At 38.7% G+C, this 8,654-nt stretch overlaps 1 pseudogene; it reads right to left on the bottom strand.

The window, feature by feature from the left end:
* Positions 1-6,701: 6,701 nt before the first annotated feature.
* LOC118703800 lies at positions 6,702-7,649 on the bottom strand (annotated as a pseudogene).
* Between the last annotated feature and the right edge of the window lie 1,005 nt (positions 7,650-8,654).

Here is an 8,654-nt window from a genome sequence, read left to right as displayed (position 1 = left end):
GTATATGAAGGACTATTCAAAGAGCCTTTGAAATCACTTTTTTTTTAATTTCCTGTCTAAATTCTGACCAACAACAAAAAATAGTCAAATAAGCCCCATTCACTGAATATGGGTTTCAAAAAAAAATGTACAAACAAATACTGAACAATTACAATGGCAGTGCTTATTAAAATACATTTCATTTTCAAAATTGTGTATATTTGGGGGGGACACCTTTTATTTAAGAAGATATATGTGTGTGTGTGTGTGTATATGTATATATGTGTATATATATATATATATACATATATATATATATATACACACATAATATTAGTGTGTTTTTTAATATATTTTTATTGATTTCAGAAACGAAGGGCAAGGGAGAGAGAGAGAGAGAAACATCAATGATGACAGAGAATCATTCATTGGCTGCCTCTTGTATACCCCCCTACTAGGATTCAAGTCTGCAACCCAGGCATGTGACCTGACGGGAAATCAAACTGTGACTGAGCTGTACAGGTCAAACTACAGTATTTTCCGGCATATAAGACGACCCCCTAATTTTACAGTTAAAACATAGGTTTAGGCCTATATTCGCTGTATAAGACTACCCCCCACTTCCGAGGCAACACCAGTTCTTTAATAGACCGCCTCTCTGACTCTGGCCAATCTGAGTAGGCTTTTTACTAGAACACAGTGTAGCTTCGGGTACAGAACATATACACTGTGTTCTAGTAAAAAGCCTGCTCAGATTGGCCAGAGTCAGTCTATTAAAAAAAGAACTGGTGTTGCCTCGTAAGTGAGGGGTAGTCTTATTCAGCGAATATAGGCCTAAACCTATGTTTTAACTGTAAAAATTAGGGAGTCATCTTATACTCCGGAAAATACGATATCTTTCTATTTGCTATCAGTTACTGTTTGTCTACAGGAGAAAAAAAAATTTTTCTTTACATATTTTTCTGTTATCAACACAGGTAAAGTGGGTTTAATGGCCCATTACAAGTTATTTGCTATTATATTATGCCAAAGTCCAAATTTTATGCCCTCTAAAGTTAACTCAAATATGGATTTTCCAGATTTTATTTATTTGTTTTATTTATTTTTTACTTATATCACAATCAAAATCAGATGAGAATATATTTGTTCTTAGTTGATTCACAAATCCCAATTATTAAATATTGTGTTTCTGCATTGTTCAAAGGCTGCAACAGTGATTTGAAAGAGACAAAAGATATCTAATGAACATTGTCATTTCTCTGGGGGAAGGTTCTACCCATCTAACAGCTATTTTAAGATGTTGAAGATGCATTACCACAGGCTGCAATTACTCTGTGAATCCCAATTTGAAATGAAGTCTCATCTCTCAAGGGTGTAACCTAGGGTCCCATTTCCTTTTTCAGGCAAAGTAAACCATCTCTTTAACTATTAAGACGGCTGAAGGCAATCTCAGACAATCCAAAATCTTCTTCATCATTAAGTAAATAAAATTATTTTTTTAAATAGATAGTTTGAAATTCTTAACAATAATAATCTATAGTGATAATAAGAGCAAATCAGCCACAAATAATCACTAATTGTGGTCAAATGTTGAGTAAAGATCACTTTTACTAATGGAGATTCTTTAAGTATTGTATCAATGTAGTACTGAAAGAAATGTTATAGAAATATATCTTTGATTGTTAGAACTTTGAATGAGCTTTTATAATCAATAGTGCCATGTCTTCATGCAATAGTTATTATTTACTGCATTTGTCTTCTTCCAAATTAATTTCCCCAATGCCTTAAGGCCTTTTACAATCAAAAAGGCAAAAGCTCCAGACCTGAAATGCCCTCTCCATTTTTTCTTCCTTATCTATGTTCTTCATCCCCTTCAAAGGATACCACAGGCAACCCTGGTCTGTCCAACCACATTACACTAATAGGCTCAGAGGGCATGTATATTGAGTGCAATCTGAAATTTTGTTTATTATGTTTCTATGTTAATAAACTCAGAAAATTATCTCTTCTATTTAAATTTCATTTTTTTGTTTTTCTCTTCAACTGTCTTCATCTGTCTCTTCAACTGTAACAAAATTTAATCAATTTTGTAAAAGGGAAGAAATAAGCAATAGCTCTCAAAAATAATTTATTAATAATAATCACCTTGAGCCCTAATCAGTTTGGCTCAGTGGATAGAGCATCAGCCTGCAAACCAAAGGGTCTTGGGTTTGAGTCCAGTCAAGGGCACATACCTCAGTTGCAGGCTTCTAATCAGACCTGGCCCTGGTAGGGGCTTGTACAGGAGGCAACTAATCCATGTGTTTCTCTCGCATTGATGTTTCTCTATGCCTTTCCCTCTCTCTTCCACTCTCCCTAAAATTCAATGAAAAAAAAATATCCTCAGGCAAGGATTAACAATAATAATAATAATAATCATCATCATCATCATCACCTTGCCCTGCTGGCATAGCTTAGTGATTTCAGGTCTACCTATGAGCCACAAGGTCATGGTTCAGTTCCCAAAAGGGCACATTTCCCATTTGTGGGCTTGATCCCCAGTTTGAGGAGTGAAGTAGGCAGCCTATTGGTGATTCCCTCTCATCATTGATGTTTCTGCCTCTTTCTCCCTCTCCCTTCCTCTCTAAAATCAATAAAAATAAAAATAAAATCACTTTAACAAAAGTTATATAACTGACCTGCATAGAGACAGATGTTTTATCTGTGTGCTCTGATTGTGAACATTTATTTATTTTGATCTCTTCATGTTCCCTCAGCTCCTATGTCATTCATAGAATGTTAACATTTTTTCAGTCCCACAGCCACTACTTGAAGTCAGGTGACCATGCTCTTTCACCTGCGTTATAGCACCCTTTCTAACTGGCCTCCCAGGTCCTAGTCTTACCCCCTATTCCCACCTGGTAACCCAATCTCTACACTTCAGTCCTGATGAAAACTTCAAACTCTCTAACCAATTAATTGAGCCTTTCAAGTTCTAGTCCCTACTTATGCTGGAAGCCTTATCACCCCTTACTTTCTGCTTATTATAGCACATGGCATGTTCTCTTTCCCTGTAGATTTGGAGACATTGTGTTTCATCAGCCTAAATACGTTGCCTCTTCCCATTTCTTTGTCAAACACCCTTGAGGTTTTAGCGTAATTTTTATTTCTTGTGTTTTTCTAGGCCTCTACTCTAAGAAGTATTAGAGACATATTTTTCTTCCAAAGTATTTTTCACGTTTTATATCATACTAGTGACCCGTTGCATTGGACTCATGCACATTAAAAGGAAATTAATTAGAAGAAATAGGTAATGTCACTATTCACCCTTTCTCTATAATAGAAGTGTTAGAGTTGAAAGAAAATTAGTAAAATGTATATGAAAATAATATATAAATTGATTAATAAATAACAACATGATAACAACAAAGACATGATATAAAAAGAATAGAAGCATGATATAAAAACAACATTGATAAAAACAATGACTGATAAATTGCTTAAACTTATTCTAATATCTCCCTGTATATCACATTAAGAGTAAAAACGTTTTTAGAGTGCTTGACCACTTTCCCTGGTGATGAAGTATTTAGAGCTTTAACTTTAATGTCATATGCTACAGAGTAAATGAGGATGCAATTATTAAACACAGTTGTGGTAGAATGACTGTTACATGTCAGTTTTGCCTATCACTAAATTTCTCCAATGTTCATATTCTGTCGACGATAGCGCTTTCTTTCAGCTTCAGAATGTGAACAAAACAACCAAGTTCATGATCGACAATGAAAGAACAAAACACACATGTGCTATTGGCATTAGTGAAAGCTTTATACTGTATTTTCTGGCGTATAAGATGACTTTTTTTTTTTTTTTTTTTTTTTTAAATATATTTTATTGATTTTTGTACAGAGAGGAAGGGAGAGAGACAGAGAGTTAGAAACATCGATGAGAGAGAGTCATCGATCAGTTGCCTCTTGCACACCCCCTACTGGGGATATGCCCGCAACCAAGGTACATGCCCTTGACCGGAATCGAACCCGGGTCCCTTCAGTCCCCAAGCCGACGCTCTATCCATTGAGCTACACCGGTCCCGGCTAAGATGACTTTTGAAACAAAAAAAGTCAACCGAAAATCAGGGGTCATCTTATACGCTGAGTATATCCCGAAAAAACGTCTCGATATGCCGCTAAACGAATTTTCCAACTCGACCCCGCCCCAATCACTGCAAGGCTGCTATGACCGCCTCTCTAACTCAGCCAATCCAAGCAGGCTTTTTATGCATGCAAATTATACATGTTCCATACCCGAAGCTACACTGTGTTCTAATAAAAAGCCTGCTCAGATTGGCCAGAGTCAGAGAGGCAGTCTATTAAAAAAAGAACTGATGTTGCCTCGGAAGTGGGGGGTAGTCTTATACAGCAAATATAGGCCTAAACCTATGTTTTAACTGTAAAATTAGGGGTGTCGTCTTATACGTCGGAAAATATGGTATGTATCATTATTGCACACACACGAGTCAACATTCATTTTTAAATTGCCAGTGCACATGTTATGTAACAGCTGATCAGTAGGTTGGTCAGTCAGATGGTGGAATAGACACTTAGCCTTTTATATGTGTAGATGATTAATATTTTCTTCACCACATGAGGACAGGGCCATAACTGCCTTGTATACTACCATTGTATAATATAAGCAATGGGATGACTGCTTGATTAATTGAGTGCAAGGATGGATGGATAGATAGATAGATGAATGAATAGATGTTTTAGTGTGTTGAGTTAGGATGGCTATCTGAGAAAAGATCATAGACAAAGGAATTTACAATCCCCTTGCTGGCATCAACAGTCATCCATTATATTGCTTTCCACAGTCAACTGTGGTATGAAAATATTAAATGAAATATTCCAGAAAAAAAAGAAGTCACAAATTTTAAATTATGCAACATTCTGAAAAGCATGATGAAATTTCTTGCAGTCTTTCTTCCTTCCACCCAGAATGTGGATTATTCATTTCTCCAGCATCTCCACAATGTATGTCACCTGCCCACTAGTCGCTTAGTATCTGTCTCAGTTATCAGGTCAGTTGTCATGGTATCACAGCACTTGTGTTCAAGTGATCCTTATTTTACTGAATAATGACCTCAAAGCACAGGCGTCTTGATGCCCACAATTTTAATAAGCCAAAGTGTCCGTTATGTATTGGCAGAAGGTCATAATGCCTAAAGCATTCACCTCATGTCCTCACATAGATATTTTTTAAAAATATACTTTATTGGTTTTTTTTATAGAGAGAAAGAGAGAGGGATAGAGAGTTAGAAACATCAATGAGAGAAAACCATCTATCAGCTGCCTCTTGCACACCCCCTACTGGGGATGTGCTGGCAATCAAGATAGATGCCCTTGAGCAGAATCAAACTTGGGACCTTTCAGTCCACAGGCCAATGCTCTATCCACTGAGCCAAATGGGTTTCGGCTTCACATAGTCATTTTATTATCTAACATCATCCATTGGGGTGAGATCAATTCAATAAGATATTTGGGGAGAGAGAGAGAGAGAGAAAGAGAGAGAGAGAGAGAGAGAGGCCATGTTTGAATAACTTTTATTATATTGTCATAATTGTTCTATTTTATTAATTATTGTTAATTTCATACTGTGACTAATTTATAAATTAAATTTTATAATAGGTATGTATTTATAGGACAAAACATAGCATATAGAGAGCTTGGCACTAAATGCAATTTCAGGCATCCACAAAGGGTCTTGGGACATATCTATCGTGTATACAGGGGACTTCTATATTGATAAATGCTTTATTACTTTCCAATTTAGAAGTTGTTTATATCATTGGCAAACTAATATAATTCTTATATAGGTATTAGTTAATATTTACATTTACTTTAATGGGTAAGTCAAAATGGGGGGGGAAATTAGATATGTGACCACTTCACTCACTAATCAATAATGTGGGGACTTATTTGCTGAAACATGTAATAGTACTGTTACAAAATCTCCTCAATTTTTTGTGTTATTCCTAATCTGATGACTATAAACTTGATACCCACTTAAGTTTTATATGCATTAACATTTTCTCTATTACTTTCTTATGTTTAGGTAATCAACAAAGTAATAAATCTAATCCTGGTGAAGTAGTATGTAGGAGGAGCATTTGCCAATTTCTATGGTGTAAATATTCCTATCATGACCAATAGCAGTCTTTGCTTCCTATTTTTATCTCATCACCAATTCAGTATAACAAAGGCCACTCTTTTGGTATTAACTGACATTAGAGGAAGTTCATATAAATATTAATTAGGCACTTTGTATATATTGCTCCCTTGGCACTAACATCAATGTATCATATTGGAAAAGAAAATAAGCACTCGGTTCTTATTCTTTGGACTCAACCACTGTTAGTAAATATTATAGTAATTGCTGCAATGGTCAGCCCAGACCTACCCTCTGCATGATTGAAGTATTCATTCCTCCAGTTACTGAAGGCACTGGTAGCCAAAGGCTCTCAGCTGAGTCTCTCTTAACAAAAAAACATTTTTATTCACCCAGTAAGTGAAGACCCAATCTCTTCGCACCCCCAACTTCTGAAAGGATGGGCCTGGGTAACAGAGAAACCTGGGGAAGGGTGTGGAAATGGCCCCTATCTCTCAACACAGAGAAATGAAGGGAGAAAGAGGGAGGAGGGCTGTACAAATAGGTGTGTATGTATGGCGGGCGGAGAGGGTGGATTATTAGACCAGGAAGGCAGCCAAAGAGGAATAGGAGAGTGGGGAGGGTGAGGGACATGTTGAAGGCCCAGGAAAAACAAGGAGTGGCTGGAGTTAAGAGAGCCAAAGGATGTGGGAAGTGTGAGCCTGGAGCCCAGAAGTGGGGTCCGTTCTGAGGCAGGGTGGTGGACCCTTGACTCCCCTTCCTCATTACCTTCTTGCTCCTGAGTTTCTTCTTTCTGCTTCTCCTCCCCAGGTCCCAGGTGAGCAGGCTGCTTGCACGGGAGGCAGGTCTTCTGGGTCCGATTGAGCCAGGGGTCCACACAGTGGCTCTGATAGGATGAGCACAGGAAAGTAGCCTCAGCTTCTCCCCATTCACATAGTCATCCAAGCAGATGGTGCAGACATCATGCTGGTCTCCGTTCTGATCATCACATGTAGGAATCTGCTTCAGTTGCTGATTCCACTGGAGCTGTTTCCGGTGCTGGGTACAAGGAACTGACATCCTTGCTCCTGCCAAAATTAGCAAACAATCAACCCCACTGAGAGGAATGAAGTTAATAGCCCAAGAGGAAGCTATTGTCTGTGACCAGAAGCACCCGAGGCCCTTCTGGTAGAGGAAGAGAGCAGGCAGGCACTCATCCCAATCAACACAGACCAGATCCAGAGCTGCCTTCGGATAGCACACTATTTATTCCACATCATGTTCAGCAGTTGGTTGTAAGTCACATTGTGGACCACAGCTGCCCCACACTCAGCCTTCTGAGCATTTAGGGCCTTAAGTCAGAGGCACAGTCAAATCTCTGCAGAAATGCAATGAAGATTGACCAGTTGACTTGAGTTAGGGCTGATGGGGCAATGGGGCGGCAGGCATTAGCTGGGTGAGCCTCGGGGCTCAGGGCTCAGGGTAGACCCTAAAGAGGCTGAGAGGTCTGCAAAGTCCATGCTGGCATTGCTGTCCAAAGTGGCTCTAATGAGCCTCCCTGGCAGGAAGCAGGAAGGTTGAATGGTGCATGGCAGAGGGAGGGGAGAGCCAAGGAGGCCGCTTCTGGAAGGGTGAGGAACTCAAGGAAGTGAGCCTTCCTAGCAAGTGGGTGTCTTTCCCATCCCCTGGAAAAGGGTTTCGATAAAGAAAGTTAGGCGAGGCCACTTCCAGCATTGGACACTCCAGATGAAGGCTTTCTAACCGACCATCTCCTCCTCCCTGGGTCAAGGCCACCACTGCAGTACCTTCAGGGCTCCCAAGAGTGCTCTCCACACCTCTTTCCCTGCCACAGCTGTTCTTGCTGAGTCGTTGCTAGAGACGGCCCCTCTGCTCTAGCCAGGCTCTCTCCATCTCATGTCCAGGAAAAATCAAGCTGAAAATATTCTAGATGATTGGTTTTAATGTGGGTTTTGTGGCAGATGAATCTAATTTAAGAAAGCACACCAGAACCTACAAGTGTGTCCTTAGTTGTCCTACCTCCCAAACAAGTACCGGTATATGAAATCTGAGATAATTCACAAATAAATGCCACCATTATGATACAGATACAAGGATCATCTATTTTAAAAGAATTTAACATTGTAATCATTTTATCCCAGTGATCCAATAAAACCTTTTAAACCAATTAATGTCTATTTCCATTTCAAACACAATATCAAGAAAGGAATAAAATCTCATTTCTTCAGGAGGACTAGTTAACCTGCCTGGTGTTTGGACAGTAACTTTTTCTATGGAGAAGTCTAGGAATTTTGTTGTATAATTGGAGCCACCTGGCCAAGGAAATAACCAGAATATAATATTGTGGGAAACGTTTTCCTGTGAACCCATTTAGAACAAGAAAATTATGTTTGTTCTTAGATTCTACATTTCAAACAGCTGCCCTCTTTCTCTTTAAGTATTATACCTAGAGGTCAAAACCTAGATTAGAAAAGGAAATTATAGACCACTTTAAATAAAGATGTAGCAGATTGGCCAAGTCAGAAATGGAAATG

The sequence above is a fragment of the Pipistrellus kuhlii genome, unplaced genomic scaffold (assembly GCF_014108245.1).
Source record: "Pipistrellus kuhlii isolate mPipKuh1 unplaced genomic scaffold, mPipKuh1.p scaffold_m20_p_4, whole genome shotgun sequence".
Lineage (NCBI taxonomy): Eukaryota > Metazoa > Chordata > Mammalia > Chiroptera > Vespertilionidae > Pipistrellus > Pipistrellus kuhlii.
The sequence above is the reverse complement of the archived record's forward strand: the minus strand, read 5'-3'. Positions and strand labels throughout refer to the sequence as shown.